Source organism: Triticum aestivum, chromosome 6B, assembly GCF_018294505.1.
Source record: "Triticum aestivum cultivar Chinese Spring chromosome 6B, IWGSC CS RefSeq v2.1, whole genome shotgun sequence".
Classification (NCBI taxonomy): domain Eukaryota; kingdom Viridiplantae; phylum Streptophyta; class Magnoliopsida; order Poales; family Poaceae; genus Triticum; species Triticum aestivum.
The window spans coordinates 227,688,141-227,710,295 of record NC_057810.1 but is presented as its reverse complement, the minus strand read 5'-3'; positions in this window follow the sequence as shown (position 1 = coordinate 227,710,295).

Here is a 22,155-nt window from a genome sequence, read left to right as displayed (position 1 = left end):
TTTTTTAGCAGCAATTGTCTAATGATCACATTCATATTAGCCTCGATATATAGTGATGTTAGGGGGGGGCAGGGCCCTTACTGCCCCCTGTCTTCGCCATTGTGCACGCGTCTGAGAGATGAAGCGGAAGGCATGGATGATGAGAGGGGGACGTTGGATATATAATTAATGTGGGTGTATTAGCTATTTATGTTAATCCTATATAGAGAGGTATAGATTGATCGATGTGGACGTGGGAAAGAGGGTGAGACCTCACTGGATATATCGATTGATCGGTTTGTGTGGAAAACTATGAAAGACCTAGCTATATACACACATACATAGAGGAACATCGATCGTTGCGCATGCACGCGTGAGAGATAAAGAATGCCCGGTATGATGGAGAGGGGGATGTGTGTGGGTGTGTGCCTTCATGGGAGACCGACCTGAAGAAAAAGATTGCATGCGTGCGATAGATAATGCCGACTGGTAGTGTGTGTGCATGCATGCACGAGAGAAAGTTAGTGGTACAATTATAAAGAGAAGACTACTGTGTGGGTGTAAAAGAATAGGTGAGGTCATAATCAATGTAAAGTTGAATTCAAATATTTGAATAAGAGATCCTGATGTTTGAAACCCATGCATGCATGAATATAACGGAGATCTGCGCGGTGTGGTTTGGAAACGAGCATGTTGTAATGTATACACATTGAACAAGGTCAGACTGATTTGAATTTGAGATACCGATGGCAGACATCATTTGCCCACGTCGCATCCGTGCATGGACACACTATTCTAATTGGAGATGATGGGCGGCTTTCGCATCACATATCTATATCTATACCCCTATATATATTATATTATATATATTTTTATATTGTGTGCGGGTAACTTTAACTTTGAAAGATGGTCGTTGGATGAGGCGAATCCGATGGTCCAAAGATGGCAAATTTGAGCACTATTGGCCGTTGGATATCATCTAGATTCCACCAGATTTCGCCACATGTATAATCTAGAAGACTCCATGGTTGAACTTAAGCATAATGCACAAACATCAAAACACAAGCACTTCTTATTTGTTCTAGAATCTTCCGTATTAGAATTGCCCAAATGTTTTTCTACATGATTTTCCATTATTTGTTTTTACTTTATGTCTTACAACGCACAATTCCATGAATCTTAAAATAGATTAGCTCTCTTATAAAAACTAGATGATTTTGAATGAAATGAACTATAAGAATTAAACGAACATCTACATCATGCATATATGACTCAAAGCTTGCATGCTATAATGTGGTATTTATTCATAATTTGGTTGCCAAATCTCATACGTGCAATGCACGTGTACCTTACTCTAGTCTAAATGGTGTTTGTGTGTGTGTGTGTGTTGTGCGTGTTGAGGTGCAAATTGTCTTTTTTTGGTACACGTTAAGCTTGTTCTTCCGAAATTTCAAGCCACGCCTAGCGTCTCTATCTATCGTGCTGCGAAATTCCCGCCTCTTCAACCCGCGCCTTGTTAGCCCGATATATTTAAGATATATCTTTGTCTCGTTGTGCTCCGACAACTCCCTCCATCTCAACTCGCGCCTTGCTATTCCAAAATTACAACGCGCGCGAAAACTCCCACCTCCTGTGAAATCCTGACACGTGAAATGCCTGTGGTACCCCTAAACCAAAAGAACCGCCTCAAATCGGTGGGGGGTACTTTCGTAACTTACCCCACATTTCGAACAAGCGCGTCTCTAAGCCATGTTTCCCCACTGCCATCCAATCCGTCCACCCATTCGTACACCAAGGCCATGAAAACCCACGACGAAACCCCACACCCTGCTCCGTCCGCCACCCAGCCGGAGCCTCTTCCCCGACGACGTCGTCCACAGCAACACCTCGACGTCCCTCATCCACCGTACCGGATGAGGATCCATCATCGATCTCATCGTCCCGCCGGTTCAGCCACCCCATCCTCCACCTCCAAGGAGCTGCCCCGACATTCCCCTCGTCTTTCGCACCACCTCCATTCGCACATCACCGTCTTCACCTGCACCACCGGAAGAGCATCATCATCATCGTTTCCTCAGATGAAGCTGTGACCTAATCGGCGCGACCAAAGAGGTTGTACACTAATCACCGCATTTTCTTCTTGATTCGATCTCACGGTGCTGCCGGCGCTCGGTCCCGAGCCGACATGGCGCGGCTCCATCCACAGCGACGTCGCCGGCCACTTCCTCCACGGCGTCGCTCCCTCGGCGGCAACGTCCACATCAGTAGGAGCTGCTGCTGCTTTAGCTCTCGCCCGCGCTGCTGCTATGCGCTTGCTGTCAGTCCCCTGCCTGGTCTGCTCTTGCTATTGCTCTTGCTCGCGCTGCTGCTCTTGCTCTTGCCCTTGCTTGCGATGCTGCTCCAATTTGGCTAAACTTTAGTGGACTGAATCGACTTTTGGGTCAGTCGATTTTCAAGGGGTGGGCTCGCCGGGGTGAAGGAAGAACCAGCCGCAGTGGGGAGGGGGGCTCGCCGGAGAGGTACCCCACTATCTATCTTAGGGTTCAGGATGGGGGCGGTGGTCGCCGGCGGTGGCGGGGCGGTGGCGTGGGGATCACTAGAGAAAAAGCTCGGCACGGGGGGGGGGGGGGGGGGGGGGCTAGAGGGATGGCCGGGGCAGCGGCGGACCGGCGGTGGGGAGTGTTTTCGGGGCAGGCGAGGCGGCGCACCGCCGGCCGCGGGCGGCGGGGTGCTGCTGTTTTGCCGGTGGTGGCTGGCGGCTCAAGGGGGTGGAGGTTGAAGATGAACCGCAGGCCCTTGATTTCGTATCCAACGGCTACAAAATTGACTGACCAGAGATGAAAAAGTCAGTCGACCGACGTGTAGCCTCACCTTGCTAGTGCGTTCAGTTTCGACAGCAAAATTCAGTTTCGACAGCAAAATTCAGTTTCAACAGTTAGGTTCAGTTTTGACAGTTAAGTTTAGTTCCGACAGTTAAGTTCAGGTTCGACAGTTAAGTTCAGAGATGAGCGACTGATGTATTTTACATCTAGCACTTTGTGGTTATGTATTTTACGTCATGTATTGGAGATGCTATTAGAATTCCACTCAGGTTAACGTTGTTCGTTGTCTCTCTTGTCCTGCTTCAGCCTCGGCGTCGTACAACTCACCGGAGCTGCTCCAACGACGAAACCCTCCATCACAGCGGAGCAGTACCTCGGGCTCCATCTCCAGACGCCTAAGATCTTCTTCCCCTCCTCCGACAGCAAAGTCAGCCGGAGCATCCTCACCGGCCAACCCAATCACGCTGAGATCGACATGGCTTCGCCAAAGAGGTTGTACACTTGTTGCATCTCTTTTTTACTCTACATGTTATATATATTGTCCACTGAGCACTCGTAGTAACGGGAAATACGATTATTTTATCCTACTATATGACAAGCAGTGAGGTACCAGGCAACTTAGCTATCCGTGATGGACTCTCTTGAACGCCATCATTATTTATCTCTGCGCGTTTGAGCTGTGCATTTGTCGATGGGCCTGGGAGTTGAGCTAGTATGGCAGTGGCCTGGGTCCAAAGTAATAGAAGTAGCACAAAAACATTTTTTAGTGTAGGATTTTCCTTGCTCAAGCCTGCCTACTAGAATCGCCAGTGCTTGAAAGGAAAAGTGAATGAAAAACATAGGAATTGGAAAGTTTCCTATGGTACTACTTTTCATGAATTTGGTGCAAAGGAATGGAGCAAAGGAAAACTGTAGGATTTGTTCCTTTAGTGTCTCCTTGAAAGAAAAACCGTAGGAATTCTAATTTCCACTTCTCCTCCTTTTCATATTCCTATTCATCAAGCACAAGACTAAGAGATAGTAGCATAATAGCATTATAACCGTACATTTTCTTGTGGTTTGACTTAATCTCACCATGCTTTTTTGCATCCTGTGATCTTCCAATTGTTGTGAATCAAACACCCAGATTGGCAGAAATCCTGTGTTTTTAAATTCTCTGTTTTGCACGTGCATTCCTATCCTATTCCTGTCTATTTCCTATCCCTGCATTGTTAGAATCCTCAAATTCAAACAAGCCCTTACTCAATTACTTCTGTTACAGATATGTGTCAAAGAAAACCTTGTGTGGTTTGTCCTGCTCCTGCGGCGCTGTGTTCCACCCCAGCTCAGCTGCTCCAACGACGGAAGGGTTCACCACAGCAGGGATCCGCTCTCCAGACTGTCTTTCGCCGCCTCAGATCTTCTTCCCCGCCGCCGGCAGCCACGACAACTGCATTACCATCATCAACTGAGCAGATGACCTTGAGGACTACACGGGTCCGCAAGAGAGGTCGCACTCTTCCGTGTCTGCTTACGTTATGCGTCGCTTAATATGATGACATGCTACATTATCGTCGTGTTCACCTATTAGACTCCGAGTCAGGTCCAAACTAATGCTGAAACTTGAGTTTTTAAATGGTTGTGGGGTACATATTGGGGCAGCAATCAGTACTATCTGTCTACTATCTGGTTAATCTCCGGTGTCTACTATGAGTTTCATGTTGGGTGCAAACAAACATTAAAGGAGCCATTATCTGTATTTTTTAACTAAAGCTATTATCTGCCTGCTATCATTGGTTTTGGGTCTATCCACAGTTTGCTACCATCACTCTGGATTTGTGCATGCACTCCTTACATAATCTCACTATGTTTTATTCCTATGCATGCCAGTTATTGTACACAATGGAACTGATCATGTAGAGCAAAAGAGACGAGCCTTGCGTGGCAATAAAATTTCATGCAGACGTCGTTCCATGGTGGGCGCAAAGGCAGCCCCCCTCCACCCATTTCGGATCGTAATCAAGAGGAAGATAACTGTTCTGAGGGGGATTCAGAAGGAGAAGACCACTCCTATTTACCCCATGAGGTCTTCGCTCTAACTTGGCATGCTGATGTTGGTAATATCATGCATATGGTGCCTTGCATTGCTTACTGTATACATTAAAGATGTCATCTGCTTAGTTTAGACATGCTTTGTGTCAATGCCATCTGTTTAGTTTCTTTATCGTATATGTGAATCATGCAATGCCATCTTGTCTAGCCAGGCATCATATATGTGAATTTTGCAATGCCACCCTGGTTAGCCAGTCATCTTATATGTGAATTATATCATGCCATCATTTTTTATTATGTGTTAAATTTGTCAACAATTTTAGTACATTCAATTACTCTTCCTGTGCATCAGCCATTCGGCACGGTCATGGAAAAATCTGGAGTGGAAACAAGGTCTTCAGAGCAGACAATGCTATCTGACGAAGCGCATGTCTTGCTGGTTACCGATAGCTCCTCAGAGGAGGATTCAGAGACAGATGACCAGTCATATTTCCCCCCTGAGGTGCATGCCCTAACTTGGCAGGGTTATGTTACTCATATCGTGCGTATGGTATCTTGCATTGCTATGTCATTTGCTTAGTTTAGACATGCTTTGTGTGAATGCCACCTGTTTAGTGTCTAATTACCATATATGTGAATTATGCAATGCCATCTTGTTGCAAGACATTATATATGTGAATTATGCAATGTTATCTTGTTGCAAGGCATTATGTATGTGAATTATGCAATGCCATGCTGTTTAGGCAAGCGTCATATATGTGAATTATATCATGCCGTCCTTTTTTGTATTTCTCATTGCTTTTGTCGACAATGTTTGTATATTCAACTGCTCTTCCTGTGCATCAGCCATTTGAATTGGTGATGGAGAAATCTGGAGTGAAAACAAGGTCTTCAGAGCAGACAATGCTACCTGCTGAAGCAGATATCTTGCTGGTTACAGATAGCTCTTCAGAGGAGGATTCAGAGGCAGATGACCAGTCCTATTATCCCCCTGAGGTGTATGCTCAAACTTGGCAGGGTTATATTACTCATATAATGCATATGTTGTATTGCAATGCTTAGTTTTTACATCATATACACAATATTGAATGCCATCTCCTTAGTTGACACATCATATATGCAATTGCCCTCTGCTCACTTCCTTAGTATATAAATCATATATTTGAATTATGTCATGCCATGATGTTTACATAGACAACATGTATCTGAATTATGGCATGCCAACCCATTTTCTAAAGACATAATATAGTTATATCATCTCATCCTGTTTACATAGTCATCATATTTTAAATTATGTCATTCTATCCGTGAATTATATCATGCCATCATGTTTCCATCGACGGCATGTTTGTGATTTATGGCATGCCAACCACTTTAATAGACACATCGTATAGTTATATCATGTCATCCTGTTTACATAGTCATCATATTTTGAAGTATGTCATTCTATCCTGTTTAGTTAGCCATCATACATGTGAAATTGTGTCATGCTATCCTGTTTAATTAGCCATCATATATGTGAAATTATGTCCTGCTATTCTGTTTGCTTAGACAACATAAATGTGAATTATTTCATGCCCTGTTTTCTTCCCTACTATCCATTGCACCTGTCTATCTTACAATGTCTGTACATTCAATTACTTTTCTTGTTTATCAGCCATTTCAATTGGAGGGAGTGATGGCAGTATCTGTGGGAGTAAAAACACGGTCTTCAGAAAAGATCGTGCTACCTGTCGATGCAGATAGAACCACGGTTGTACTTGCCCAAGAATCAGCCCCACCACACATAACCCACACTCATGCAGATTGTACCCCTACCCAGTTGGACAGAGAACCAGCTACACCCCTTCTAACCCCAACCCCAGCAGATAGACACCCAGTTCCTGTTGACACAGCACCGTCTCCACCACAGAGCACCCAAACACGAGCAGTTAGTAAGGCAACTGCAGTGCCCAAATCACGAGGACCACCACTCCGAACCCGAAGTCAACGCTTAAAGCAGAAGAAGAATTGTTCTCAGGTCAGGTTCCGTAGCTATGGTTCATACTACTTTGCTCTTGCATCACTGTATTTACTGATACCAACCAATTTCAAATTTGAAGGATGCAATTGAAACTCCAATGGCGCAACAGGTATGTTTTAAACCTGTTTCTTCAACGTGTTTGGCTGTTTGCTGTTGTAACTTGCTCTATGTTGATTTCAGTTTCAATTGAATAAACAGTTATGTTCTCATGCCATGCACATTACAAGTGTTGTTATTGCTGTGTAGTTTCCCACACTTATATTCTGTCTATGCTGCTTTGTCTTAAATAGATATGATTCGAACTGTATCTATCTTGATTTGGCAACATAAACTAGAATGATATAGACCATACAGTGACCATACTACATAGATATATGTTTGTTTCATGCTGTTATCCTGTCCACCTTACTACTGAACTGGTTTACCAAAATGAGTTTCATATACTACATTGTAAACCTGAGATGTGTTTGTTTGTTTCTCTTTTAGAACGGGATAAAATATTGGAGAAGAGTACCCTGTTATGCAATGGTAAAGGAAGTAATGCAGATAAGGTTCAAGATAGTGAGACATCCCTGTTGGTCTCCAAGAAAGCTGATAAAAACTATATTGAGGACACTGAGACAACCCCAAAGTCCTGTCTTGATGTAGTGTTCGAGTTACTGGCTACCACTGCTGGCACCAGCTCTTCGAACTCGTTGCCTGAATCAGTTCGGCTTCTTGAGTCTCAACTTCAAGTTGAAAGACATCGATCAGATGTTATGCGACAGGAAGCCGAAGGACTGAGGAAGTCCCTGCAGAATTCAGATGCATACTTTCTGGTGCAACAGCAAGCGCCGGAGGACTTAAGCGCCAAACAAGAGAAAGTTAATAAGCTTGCTAAGCATCTTGCTAGCATTGTGGGTACCCAGGATATTGTTTCTTGAGCTCTTCTGAAGTGGTTTCAGTTCTAGACTTGTTTTGCTGCGGCGTTTATATGCTGCTATGTTCCCTATATTTGCACTGGTGGCGAACTTTGATGCCAAGTGGATGTAATATGTGTAATAGTCGTGATAGCCTAGTGTAAGTTGCTTGCTTATTTATTTCCTTGTTGTCTTGTTTATTTGTTTGCTTGTAGTCAGTGCAGTTCTTTTTTTGCGGTTTGCTAGTGGTTGCAATAACCTATTTTTAAAACTAGGCCACAATAACCATGGGCTAATATTTACTGTAGTGACACTGGACCTACGGGCCATAGAAACAGTGGGCCTTCTATGGGCCGTATAAACAGTGGTCCTTCTACAGGCCGTAGAAACAATGGGCCTTCTACGGACTGCAGAAACAATGGGCTTTCTATGGGTCGTATAATCAATGGGACTTATACGGGCAGTATGATCAATTGGCCAAACATGGGCCAATAACAGGCCGCATTATGGCCGTAAACGGGCTATTGTTGGAATCTTATGTTCATGGGCCGACCATAATGGGCCATCGTTAATAGGCCGTATTTCATGACGCTATGAAAACGCCCAACATGTTAACGGACCACAAACGGGCCGACTGTAACCACGGGCTGAATTTGGCCCATAAGCAGAAAATGACATTAACGGGCCGTAAGTAAATGAATGTTGGAAATGAGCCCAAGAATAAATGGGCTCTGAGAAGGCCGAAAGATAACATGGGCTGGAAACGGCCCAACAAAATAATGGGCCCTTAATGGGTATAAAGTGATACACTGTTCATTACAGGCCAGTTTCACCACGGGCCGTTAATGGGTGTAAAGTAATACATTGTTCATTATGGGCTAGTTTCACCACGGGCCGTTAATAGGCCAAGACTTACATAGGGCCTCATATGGGCCGAAAGATGTCATGGGCCATACATGGGCCAGAAGTGAAAACGGGCTGGAATCATATTGGGTGGCCCAGATGACGCTACTGGGCCTAATTCGGATAGGACGTAACGGGCCTTGGGTTAGCGGGCTGTAACTGGGCTATATGCGAACAGACCATTAACATGCTTTACATGGGCCGGCCCACCACGTTTTGACCAAGTCAAACGGGTCGACCTTTTCACAGGAATGGGCCTCTGTTGGGCCGTGCCACGTGTCGACGTATCATAGGTGCCTTCTGTCCAATGAGTGGATGACATTTGTCCCAACGGTGAGCTGACACGTGTTTCCTCCAGCCAATGATGATTTTACACGTGGAAAATCCCCATTGGTCGGGGCTGTTAACGGGTTATCGGATCCAAAACCCGACCCGATAGCTTAACGGTGTTCTGTTACGGTGGATGCCATGTGTTGGTCACCCTTGACGAAAGCACTTCTGTGACGCGTGATTTATCGTCAGAAGTGGACACTTCTGTGATGATAATTTTGGTAATGTCATGGAACACTTCTACGATAGCACAGGTATGACTATCTTGATTCTGTCATAAATTTGTCATGGATGTACATGCATGACAAAAAACGCGACCTACTGTGACAAACACGTATCATCACGGAAGTGTATGTTTTTTGTAGTGCACCCAGCCGGCTTGGATGCGGGATAACTACTCTTCATAAGCCATTGTAAGAGTGGACAAAATGGTGAAGGAGGAGATAGGGGAGCGGCGGAGGTGTGTGATTCTTGGCCGGTCGGTGTTGCGTTTAATGTCGGCCCGGTCATGAACGGACGTGTCTCCAGAGTGGGTTTCTCGGCTTCCACACGTGTTTCATGGAGGCGTTTGAATGCGGCAAGGAGGCATGTTCAGCCGGGCGTGCATCGACTGGCGCCCTTGTAGGACCTTGAAGTATGTCTAGAGGGGGGGGGGTGATTAGACTACTTGACCAATAAAAACTTAACCTTTTCCCAATTTTAGAGTTTGGCAGATTTTAGCTATTTTAGGACAAGTCAAGCAATCATCACACAATTCAAGCAAGCATGCAAAGAGTATATAGGCAGCGGAAAGTAAAGCATGCAACTTGCAAGAAAGTAAAGGGAAGGGTTTGGAGGATTCAAACGCAATTGGAGACACGAACGTTTTTGGCGTGGTTCCGATAGGTGGTGCTATCGTACATCCACGTTGATGAAGACTTCAACCCATGAAGGGTAACGGTTGCGCGAGTCCACGGAGCACTCCACCCACGAAGGGTCCACGAAGAAGCAACCTTGTCTATCCCACCATGGTCGTCGCCCACGAAGGACTTGCCTCACTAGCAGTAGATCTTCACGAAGTAGGCGATCTCCTTGCCCTTACAAACTCCATGGTTCAACTCCACAATCTTGTCGGAGGCTCCCAAGTGACACCTAGACAATCTAGGAGACACCACTCTCCAAGAAGTAACAAATGGTGCGTTGATGATGAACTCCTTGCTCTTGTGCTTCAAATGATAGTCTCCCCAACACTCAACTCTCTCTCATAGGTTTTGGATCTGGTGGAAAGAGGATTTGAGTGGAAAGCAACCTGGGGAAGGCTAGAGATCAAGATTCATATGGTAGGAATGGAATATCTTGGCCTCAACACATGAGTAGGTGGTTCTCTCTCAGAAATGGTAAGTTGGAAGTGTAGGTTCGTTCTGATGGCTCTCTCCACGAATGAAGAGGAGGTGGAGGGGTATATATATCCTCCACACAAAATCTAACCGTTACACACAATTTACCAAACTCGGTGGGACCGAATCGTTAAACTTGGTCGGACCGATTTAGTAAACCTAGTGACCGTTAGTGATTTTCGGTGGGACTGACATGCATCTCGGTGAGACCGATTCGGTTAGGGTTAGGGCATAACGTCATCTCGGTAATACCAATTACACAAACTTGGTGAGACCCATTTGGTAATAAGCTTTCCAGATAGTTGGTCAGGTAAACTCGGTCGGACCGATTTGCTCTTTTCGGTGAGACCGAAATGTTACAAAAAGGAAATAGAGAGTTTACATTGCAATCTCGGTGGGACCGATCGCTCACTTCGGTTAGACCGAAACGTTATGAAGGGAAACAGAGAGATTACAACCCCATCTCGGTGAGACCAAGATACCTATCGGTAAGACCGATTTGCTTAGGGTTTGTGGCAGTGGCTATGACTTTTGGAATCGGTTGTGCCGGATAGGAAGAATCGGTGAGACTGATTTTGGCTTTGGGTTTAGGTCATTTGTGGATGTGGGTAAGTGGTTGAGGGTTTTGGAGCATATCACTAAGCACATGAAGCAAGAGGCTCATTAAGCAACACCTCATCCCTCCTTGATAGTATTGGCTTTTCCTATAGACTCAATGTGATCTTGGATCACTAAAATGTAAAATGAAGAGTCTTGAGCTTTTGAGCTTGAGCCAATCCTTTGTCCTTAGTATTTTGAGGGATCCACTTTCATCATCCATGCCATGCCATTCATTGAGCTTTCCTGAAATAATAGTCTTGGAATAGCATTAGCTCAATGAGCTATATGTTGTTATGAATTACCAAAACCACCTAGGGATAGTTGCACTTCCAATCTCCCCCTTTTTGGTAATTGATGACAACATATAGATCAAAGCTTCAACAAATGATAATAAGATTGAATAACATCTTCTCTTTGAGAAGTATGTGGTAAGCAAGAGCTCCCCCTAAATTTGTGCATGGGTTAAGATTTGCTTTGGACTGCAAATGCACAATGAATTAGGCTCGTGGGTTACTCTTCCATGTCACATACATCTTGATGGAGCGCTCAAAATAATAAACAATGAATACATGCACCCATCTCCAAGCATAGTGAATGATCACATAAGATAGATAGGATAATATCAAGCATGCATATGTGTAGCTTATGATCAAACACATGATCATCAATGTCTCACAAGCATAGTATCTCAACCAAAAGAAAACAAAGTTTTAAAAAAACCACCAAATAAAGCAAGAGAGAACAAAAGCAACACTCTCTCTCTCTCTCGAAGCCTATGATCTATACATCTTTCTCCCCCTTTGGCAACAAGTTACCAAAAAGTTCATAGAAAATGCATAGTGCTAGATCAACTCTCAGGCTTGATCTTCTGGTGGTGGTGTCCTGATGACTCCAAGGACGAAGGCTTCAGTCGAAGTAGAGGGTGCTAGAGTGGATGCTGGAGCTGGTTGCACTGGAACTGTAGGGGCAGTAGCTTGTGCTGAAGTTGTTGCTCTAGTGTCTGTCACTGGCACTGCAACTGACCTCTGGGCTCTGGGCACTCTGGCAAACACATTTTTGGTAGTCTTGCCCTGTCTCTCCTGCATATCATCCTGCAGCTGCTCTACAACTGACTGAATCTCAGTTACTTTAACATCAAGGGCATGGAATTTGAGTTCCATAATTCTCTCAAGGCTCTCCTGATTCTGAGTGAGAGTGGCCAGTCCTTTCTCAATCCTCAGTGTGGATACTATCAAGTAACCAAGCTGCTCTTGTTTGGTTTTCAGGAAATATTCAGATGCCTCCTCTTGAGTTGGCATCTTGGCAGCCTTCTCCTTCTTTGCCTTCTCCTTCTTCTCCTGAGCTTGAACTAATTGTGGATTATCCTCATTCATGACAACCTCATTGTCCTCAAAGTCTGGATAAAGTGGAAAATGTTCCTTATCCAACTGATATTTCCATGTGCCCATCTTTCAGTTGATCAATTCCTGAATCTGAGGTGCATATCCACAGCTCCTCTTTTGATCTGCTGCAGTCCTCTTAATGGTTTCAATAATTAGGCTCATGACTTTGAACTTCTGTGGCACATCAAACACATGCAACATGTTGATGGCATGCCCTCTGATCATGTTATGGTCACCAGACTTGGGCAACAAAGTATGCCTCAGAATCCAATTGATGGTTGGCAACCCTGACAACAGAAAGTGAACTGATCCAAACTTGTGAGTCTCAACTGCCTTGTCTGGAATTTCCTTGTACATGTGAGCCATGGAGTTGTGACCCAACTTCTTCTTTGCATAAATGTCCAGGTCATCCTCATTTTCCTTGGGGGCATTTATCAGACTTGCCCATTCTTCAACAGTGGATTGGTACCTTGTACCTTCAGACATCCAAACAATTCTACCATCTGGGTAAAAATGTGCTGTGGAGTAGAACTGCATGATAAGCTCATCATTCCAGTTGGTGAACTTCTGTCCAACAAAATCTGCAACTCCACAAGCAACAAAGCTTTCTTGCACTCCAGAATAGTGCTGCTCATTGTCCTTGATGTAGGTCCAGTCGATCCACCTCATGTCACAGACTATGGGCTTCTTGTCCAACAGAATTGTTTCATAAAAGTCCTGCTGTTCCTTTGTATGGAACCTGTAGTCAACAACAGTTTTTATTCTTGAAGCATATGGATCTTCCATCCTCCACAGTCTCAGCCTTGAATCCTTCCTGATTCTCATGTCCTCAGCCACATGATGGGCATCATTGTGGTCTGGTATCTTGGGCTTGGATGTTGCAGCCCCTGATCTGATTGCATCTCCCATGAGCTTGGGTGCCTTAGGTGCTGGTGCAGCATCCTCTTCCTCTTCTTCAGAATCTCTTCTCATAGATGGCTTTCCAAGGACCTTGGCAGTTGTGGTTCTTGCTCTCTTCTTTTTCTTGTCCTGATCACCATCATCCTCTGATTCAATTGTGAACTTCATAGTTTCACCAGTGGGGACTTTCTGAGGTTTGGAAGAAGTGACTTTCTTCTCAGGTGCCTCTTTGGGTTGAGCCTGAGCTGGCACTTGAGTGGACTTTCTGGCTTTAGGCATAGGTGTCCTCATGGCAGGAACCTTCTTCTTCAGACCTGGCTTAGTGCTATGTGCAGAGCCATATTCTTTCTTGAGCACTACTTTCTTGGAACTAGCCTCATCTTCCTCAGCTTTGTAATCTTCATCCTCTGAGTCTGAAGTTCTTTTCCTCCTTTGCCTAGTAGCAGCCTTAGGCAAATTGCTAGGAGTACTTCTGCTCCCTTCATCTGTAGTTGAGGGACTAGTGCCCTCACTCAAGTCCATCTGCTCTACTGACCTGTTCTGGCTGTCACTCTGATCTGACATACTGCAAAAGCTGACTGCTGACCCTGTGAAGAGTTATAGATGAGATAGAATAGATGAGCATCACAAAATGCAGAGATTTTTGCAAAAGAATGATTCAAAAGTTCAGTTTTACTTTTCCACAGAAAGCATTTCAGATCAACCAATTTTCAAACTCGGTGATACCGAAGCAGTTTTGGAACCTAAACTGATGATCTCGGTTGGACCGAGTCACAGTTTGGTGGCACCGAGACTGCTAGGGTTTCACAGAATACTCAAATCGGTCGCACCAATTAGTAATTCTGGGTCATACCGAGAGTCACTAGTGCAATGGCATAAGCCAAATCGGTGAGACCGAGTTTTTCAACTCGGTGGGTCCGAGATGGTTTCGGCGGAAACCTAACCCTAAAAATTTGAATCTCATCTAATCTATGGATTACTTTGGCTGAATAGAAGAGTTACAATCGTGTCAAGATTCAATAAAAATACAATGTGCTTGGAATCAGACGTGGATAGCACAAAGATCAAGTCCATACCGTAACTTGGCGGTGGACTTGCTACGGCAACAACAGCGGGGACGAAATCCGTTGACGGCAGCGGAGACCAGCGACAGGAGGCTGCTGGCGACGAGGAGACGATCCGGAGACCTCCGATGGCAGAGCGAGCTATTGCGCGGGCGAAGGGTTTCGGAGAAATTTCCAAAATTTTGCCCGTGGCTATATATAGCCCGACCCTGTCGGTGTGACCGAGTGGAACAACTCGGTGGCACCGAGATGCATAACTGTGTACAGTTACAGCAAATCGGTGAGACCAAAAAGTTCAAATCGGTTGCACCGAGATTGAAAACTCAGATCAACTTGGTGATCTCGGTAGGACCGAAATGGAGGAATCGGTCAGACTGAGATTCACAAAGAGGTTTTGGAGGTTTAAGTCCATGACGAATCGGGGACTCCGAGTGCTCCTCACACAGAGTGGTTCGAATCTGACTTGATCAAATTTTTTGATGTAGCATGAATAGAGTTTGAGGTGAGAAAAGCATAGATAGCTAAAGAAGGTTCTTAGGCATTCTTGTCCATCCACTTGGCAAAACGAAAATAACCAAACAATCAAAACAACAAGTGGATGTCCTTGAATGAGTAAAATATGCACCAACATGCTCACACAATAAGATGGCAAATGAAATATGTGGCAAAGCATGCACAACCAATTCTAGCCTCTATCAAACAATTGGCGATGACTAGGTCATCTATATATGAGTATATTGACTTAGGAGTCAAATGAGAATATTTGATCATAGGTCATACTCATCGTTTAAGCTCAAGTGGGGTTACCACTTTTACATAATGCATTGATGTGTTCACACCTTTAGAGTTGCTTTGACTCAATTCTTGGAGTTAAGCTCCCCCTAGATGTGAGATCCCCCCTTAGAGGGATGAACTAACCTTGGGTTTTGTCGATGATGACTTCCTGTAGGTGTTGAAGATGTAGATGCTCAATGTTGATGTAGATCATTTGGAGCAATCCTTTGGAGTGAGTTGCACTTTCAACTTACCTACATGGGTTAGTCCCACAAGGAACAAACAAGAATATCCATAGACATAGAGTGATGCACACACAAGATGATGTCCATGAATTTATTAGGTTACCTTGTCCCTTGTCTTACCAACATGAGGGTTTGTGACTCCTTGAACTAGTGCAAGATGTGGAAGTTGATTGCACTTGTTCTTGCCAAAATGATATGAGTGAAGAATGTTGGTAGAGTCACCCTCAAGAACTCTCTAGTTCTTCTTCTTCGGGATCCACATCATCTTGATGGCAATCCTTGGAGTTGTAGTTGTACTTGATGAAGTAGAACTTGACGTAGTCTTGGGGACCCACTTGAACGAGGCTTTAGGTGCTTCTTCAAATGCATCAATCTCTTCTTGAAGCTTGTCCTTGCCTTTGTTCTTGTGGTCTTGTGGTGGAAGATCATCTTGAGCTTGTGTTCCCTTGAAGGAAGTAGGATCATACTTCTCTTGTTGAGGAACAAACTTCGTCTTGGGATATTGATCTTCTTCCCACTCAACTCCATTGGCATTGAACTTTCGTTCAAAACCAACACCTTGATTCTTCTGGTGCCTTCCTTGCTTGCGTACAATTTGCTCGAATTGCTTACTCCCGGCAAGGCTCTTGTAAACACCTTTCTCTATAATTTCCTTCAATAAGCTATTTTCTTGCTCAAGTGTAACTTGGCTAAGAGAATCATTAGTGGAATCAAGAGAACTACTAGAAGCAACAATATTGGATTTGACATTGTTATTGTTACTACTAGAGGAAGTATCTTTCTTGTACTTGTTACTAGACTTGACTTGAGGCATGTAAGTAGATAAGAGTAAACGCTTGGCAATATAAGAAGAACTTTTCTTGCGGAGATCATCATTGATTGCTTTTAAGAACTCATGCTCTTGCTCAAGATTGAGCTTTTCAAAGCGTAACTTCTCATGAGCCCTTAAAAGTTCTCGATGATCTTTGTAGATAGTTTCATGAGCTAACATAAGAGAGGTTAGTTCTTTAGTTAGAAGCTCAATCGTCTCCTTATCATTGTCATTCGTTTTATCTTGATTAGCATGATTAATTGACGTTTCATCATAGTATTCATCACTAGAGTTGTCAACAAGTAAATCATCATCCACAAGCAAGTCATCTTCATCACTATTGAAATCAACATACTTGGGATGTGTTACCTTTGGACCTTTGGCCATGAAGCATCTTCCAACACCTTCATTTGGTGAATCAAATATGTCGTAGGAGTTGGTTGATACAAGTGCTAGACCGGCAACACCTTCATCTTGAGTATATTCGGAGTCGAAGTGATAGCTTCTCTCGGAGTGATTGTCGGAGTCGGAGCCGGATACCCATTCACTAACATGAGCTTGATGTCTTCGTTTTGTGTAGCTCCTTGATGACTTGTCCTTCCTTTCCGAATCCTTGCTTCTCCGTGAGGGTCTTCGTTCATAACGATCATCTCTACTCCTCCTCTCTCTTGGTGGTGATTCTTCTCTTTTGCTCCTTCTTCTTGGAGAATCTTCTCTTCTTTTGTAGGGTGCCGTACACTCATTGGAATAGTGTCCGGGTCTCCCACAATTGTAGCAATTGCGCTCTCGACTAGAAGATCTTTTGTCATTGTAAGACCTTGACTTAGAGCTTCTTTCTTTGCTTCTACTCTTGTAGAATTTGTTGAAGTTCTTCACCATTAAGCTCAATTCTTCATTGAAGGTTGGTTTCTCACTTGATGATGTGGGGGCTTCACTTGAGGCTTTGTCAGCACCACTTGACTTGTTGTGAAGTTCCTCCTTATCCTTGAGTGACATCTCATGAGCAACAATTCTTCCAATGACTTCCGTTGGCTTGAGATCTTTGTAGTTTGGCATCATTTGGATCAATGTGCATACAATATCATACTTTCCATCCAATGCTCTTAAGATCTTCTTGATGATGAATTTGTCATTCATCTCTTCACTCCCTATGCCGGCAATCTCATTTGTGATAAGAGCAAGTCTAGAGTACATTTCGGTGACACCTTCACCATCCTTCATTTTGAACTTGTCAAGCTGACTTTGGAGCACATCCAACTTGGATTCCTTGACGGACTCGGTACCTTCATGCATATCAATCAAAGTATCCCAAATTTCCTTTGCATTCTCAAGACGGCTGATTTTGTTGAATTCTTCGGGGCATAATGCATTGAAGATGATGTCGCATGCTTGAGCGTTGTATTGCAGCATCTTCAATTCTTCCGCATTAGCTTCACGGTTCGGTTCTCTCCCATCGAAAAATTCACCTTGCAAGCCAATACAAATAATTGCCCAAACGACAGGGTTATGTCCAAGAATATGCATTTTCATCTTATGCTTCCAACTAGCAAAATTAGTACCATCAAAGTAAGGACCTCTATGGTGATAATTTCCCTCGCTAGACGCCATAATCTCCTAGGTTGGAAACCAAGGCTATGACCACCAAAAGCTATGGAAATCAAAGCAAATGGAGAGCAAAGCTCTGATACCACTTGTAGGACCTTGAAGTATGTCTAGAGGGGGGTGATTAGACTACTTAACCAATAAAAACTTAACCTTTTACCAATTTTAGAGTTTGGCAGATTTTAGCTATTTTAGGACAAGTCAAGCAATCATCACACAATTCAAGCAAGCATGCAAAGAGTATATAGGCAGCGGAAAGTAAAGCATGCAACTTGCAAGAAAGTAAAGGGAAGGGTTTGGAGGATTCAAACGCAATTGGAGACACGGATGTTTTTGGCGTGGTTCCGATAGGTGGTGCTATCGTACATCCATGTTGATGGAGACTTCAACCCACGAAGGGTAACGGTTGCGCGAGTCCACGGAGGGCTCCACCCACGAAGGGTCCACGAAGAAGCAACCTTGTCTATTCCACCATGGCCATCGCCCACGAAGGACTTGCCTCACTAGCGGTAGATCTTCACAAAGTAGGTGATCTCCTTGCCCTTACAAACTCCTTGGTTCAACTCCACAATCTTGTCGGAGGCTCCCAAGTGGCACCTAGACAATCTAGGAGACACCACTCTCCAAGATGTAACAAATGGTGCGTTGATGATGAACTCCTTGCTCTTGTGCTTCAAATGATAGTCTCCCCAACACTCAACTCTCTCTCATAGGTCTTGGATCTGGTGGAAAGAGGATTTGAGTGGAAAGCAACTTGGGGAAGGCTAGAGATCAAGATTCATATGGTAGGAATGGAATATCTTGGCCTCAACACATGAGTAGGTGGTTCTCTCTCAGAAATGGTAAGTTGGAAGTGTAGGTTCGTTCTGATGGCTCTCTCCACGAATGAAGAGGAGGTGGAGGGGTATATATAGCCTCCACACAAAATCTAACCATTACACACAATTTACCAAACTCGGTGGGACCGAATCGTTAAACTTGGTCGGACCGATTTAGTAAACCTAGTGACCGTTAGTGATTTTCGGTGGGACTGACATGCATCTCGGTGAGACTGATTCGGTTAGGGTTAGGGCATAACGTAATCTCGGTAAGACCGATTACACAAACTCGGTGAGACCGATTTGGTAATAAGCTTTCCAGAGAGTTGGTCAGGTAAACTCGGTGGGACCGATTTGCTCCTTTCGGTGAGACCAAAATGTTACAAAAAGGAAACATAGAGTTTACATTGCAATCTCGGTGGGACCGATCGCTCACTTCAGTTAGACCAAAACATTACAAAGGGAAATAGAGAGATTACAACCCCATCTCGGTGAGACCGAGATCCCTATCGGTAAGACCGATTTGCTTAGGGTTTGTGGCAGTGGCTATGACTGTTGGAATCGGTGGCGCCGGATAGGAAGAATCGGTGAGACCGATTTTGGCTTTGGGTTTAGGTCATTTGTGGATGTGGGAAAGTGGTTGAGGGTTTTGGAGCATATCACTAAGCACATGAAGCAAGAGGCTCATTAAGCAACACCTCATCCCTCCTTGATAGTATTGGCTTTTCCTATAGACTCGATGTGATCTTGGATCACTAAAATGTAAAATGAAGAGTCTTGAGCTTTTGAGCTTGAGCCAATCCTTTGTCCTTAGTATTTTGAGGGATCCACTTTCATCATCCATGCCATGCCATTCATTGAGCTTTCCTGAAATAATAGTCTTGGAATAGCATTAGCTCAATGAGCTATATGCTGTTATGAATTACCAAAACCACCTAGGGATAGTTGCATTGGTGGGCCAGGGCAGTCATAAGCGGGCATTTCATAACCGATGATTGTTCATTGAGTGTGACGTCATCTATTTCATCTAGATAAGCCTACTATATAATGTAAGAGAATTTTAAAAAAATTAGATATACGTTGATAGCCCGTTCGATACGTTGTGATTCATAAAGACCGCTGCAAACATCAATGTTCTTCTTATCATAGATAAGATTGATTAATACTTGTAACAATCCATGTCCTTAACAAAGGGTGCATGCATGTATAGGTTGAGCGTGTGTCTTGCGTCGTGTGCTGTGTGCATGCAGGCGTGCGAGTGTTGTGTGCGTGCATGTGTACGTTTTAGTGTTGCATGCATGTGTGCGTACGTGCATGTGTTCGTGAGTGCATGTGTGTGTTTGTCATGTGTACGTGTCATTGTTGCATGCTTGCATGAGTGCGTGTGTTCGTGCGAGTGTTGCGTGCGTGCATGTGTATGTGCAGGGTGAGGCTACACGTCAGTCGACTGATTTTTTCATCTCTGGTCAGTAGATTTTCCAGCCGTTGGATACGAAATCAAGGGCTCGCAGTTTATCTTCAACCTCCACCCCCCTGAGTCGCCAGCCACCACCGGCATAACCACCGGCCGCTGCCGCCCGTGGCCGGCCCGCGCGGCCACGCCGCCCCACCCGCCCCGAAACCACTCCCCACCGCCGGTCCGCCCACGCCCCAGCCATCCCTCTAGCCCCCCCGCGCCGAGCTTTTTCTCCGGCGATCCCCACGCCACCGCCCAATCACCGCGTCCCCCCACCGCCGGCGACTGCCAACCAGAGGTCTCATGAATTCGAATCCCCACCAACCACTAATTTATTACCATTTCTGTCCTTCATATATGTGCTGGCGAGTGGGCCCTATGGTAATGTGTGTTGCTGAATGTGGACCGTTTGACTGGTCAATTGATCGTGTCATCAACAAATTACGGAGCTATATGGTGAGCCAGTGACCATATGATCACCCTAAAATGTATTTTATTAACACAGTACAGATTCAAACTACCATTTCTTTCTTTCATATACGAGCTGACAGGTGGGCCCCACGGTTACGCCCACCGATGGTGCAACACTAGTTGCGCCACGTGGAACGTTTGACTGGTCAATTGATTGTGTCATCAACAAAATACAGAGTTGTACGGGTGAGCCAGTGACCGTATAATCACGACATGGATTTTTTTAACACGGTACACACGCAAGCGCTCATATATATGCGCAAGCACTCACCGCTATAAGCGCACACACGCAGACCCTACCCCTATGAGCACCTTTGAGAGAGTGAGCTAGCATATGATCTTGAGATTTTACGAAGTCACCATAGGTGCCTCGTAGTCGAGTGGAACGTATCCTCCCACTTAACGCACATCACCGGAAAAATACTGAAATTAACCCAGGATAAATGCGAGCACCAGGACTTTAACCCTGGTGGGCTCGAGAAACCACTGTCCTCCTAACCATCCAACCACACTTTGGTTAGCACCACAAAATGTATGTGCTGACCGTGATGAGCTTATTCTGAAGTCCAATGACCATATCGTGTTTTAGCTTCAAATACAATGACCGTAAGTGTCATCAACAAAATACGGAGCACGCATCAAATACAATGTCCGTCAATGTCATCAACAAAATACGGAGACGTATCATGAGCTAGATACCGTATGATCACCACGAGAATGTATACGGTGACCGTAATGAGCATATTCTGAAGTCCAGTGACCGTATAGTGCTTTCGCTTGAAGTACAATGGCCGTTACACGTGAATGTGTCATGGGCTTGCATACTTTTAGACGGCCGAGAGATTGTTTGTGTGCATACGTGAAAGTGGTGTAGAAAGAGGGGGTGTCCGGTGGAGACAAGGATAGATATGCCCTTCATTTCTCTTTCCGATGACTAATATTTTAGGAGAAAATATAAGCATTCACAATGCAGAACAAATATTTTTGGATGCACCATGCAATTAACTTTCATGTATAACATCGTACTATTGGATATGCTTATTTCTTAGTGGCCGATTGCGTGTGTGGTGTGGTGGGCACATGATTTCTAGTTGGGGTGGGCACTTCATTTCTAGTTGTGGTGGGTCAACATGAGGAATCATGGGTCGGTTCCATCCTGCGCCATATTGGTTGGACCGAGGCGCATAATACGAAGACCAATGTGGAGGACTCGGCGTACAACACGAAGCTATCAGAGTCATGGAGGACTCTATCCTCACTGGTCATAAGCTGACTATATATGATTTGTAACCCTAGGCCATGAGTATGTTATAGAAGCATGGGGCCTAGTTCATCGATAGTATACACACACGCACAATGCCTGGTATTCACGTGTACTTTGTACACACCCCTATCACTAATATACAGTACCAGGAGTAGGCTTTTTCCTCAACTGCAAAGGGTCCAAACTTGGGTAAAACTCTGCCTGGTATTACCATCCAGCCTAACAGTCAAGGATATCCTACCGAATGATCATATGGAATCATATCTGCCAACTACTAAGAGAGAGGTGTGTCTGTGGGGGGGGGGGGCAATGTGTGCGAGAGAGGCCTAAAGATAATGTGCATGTGGGAGACACATAGGAACATATATGTGCGTATAGAGGGCTAGTAGAGACCGTGCATGTGTA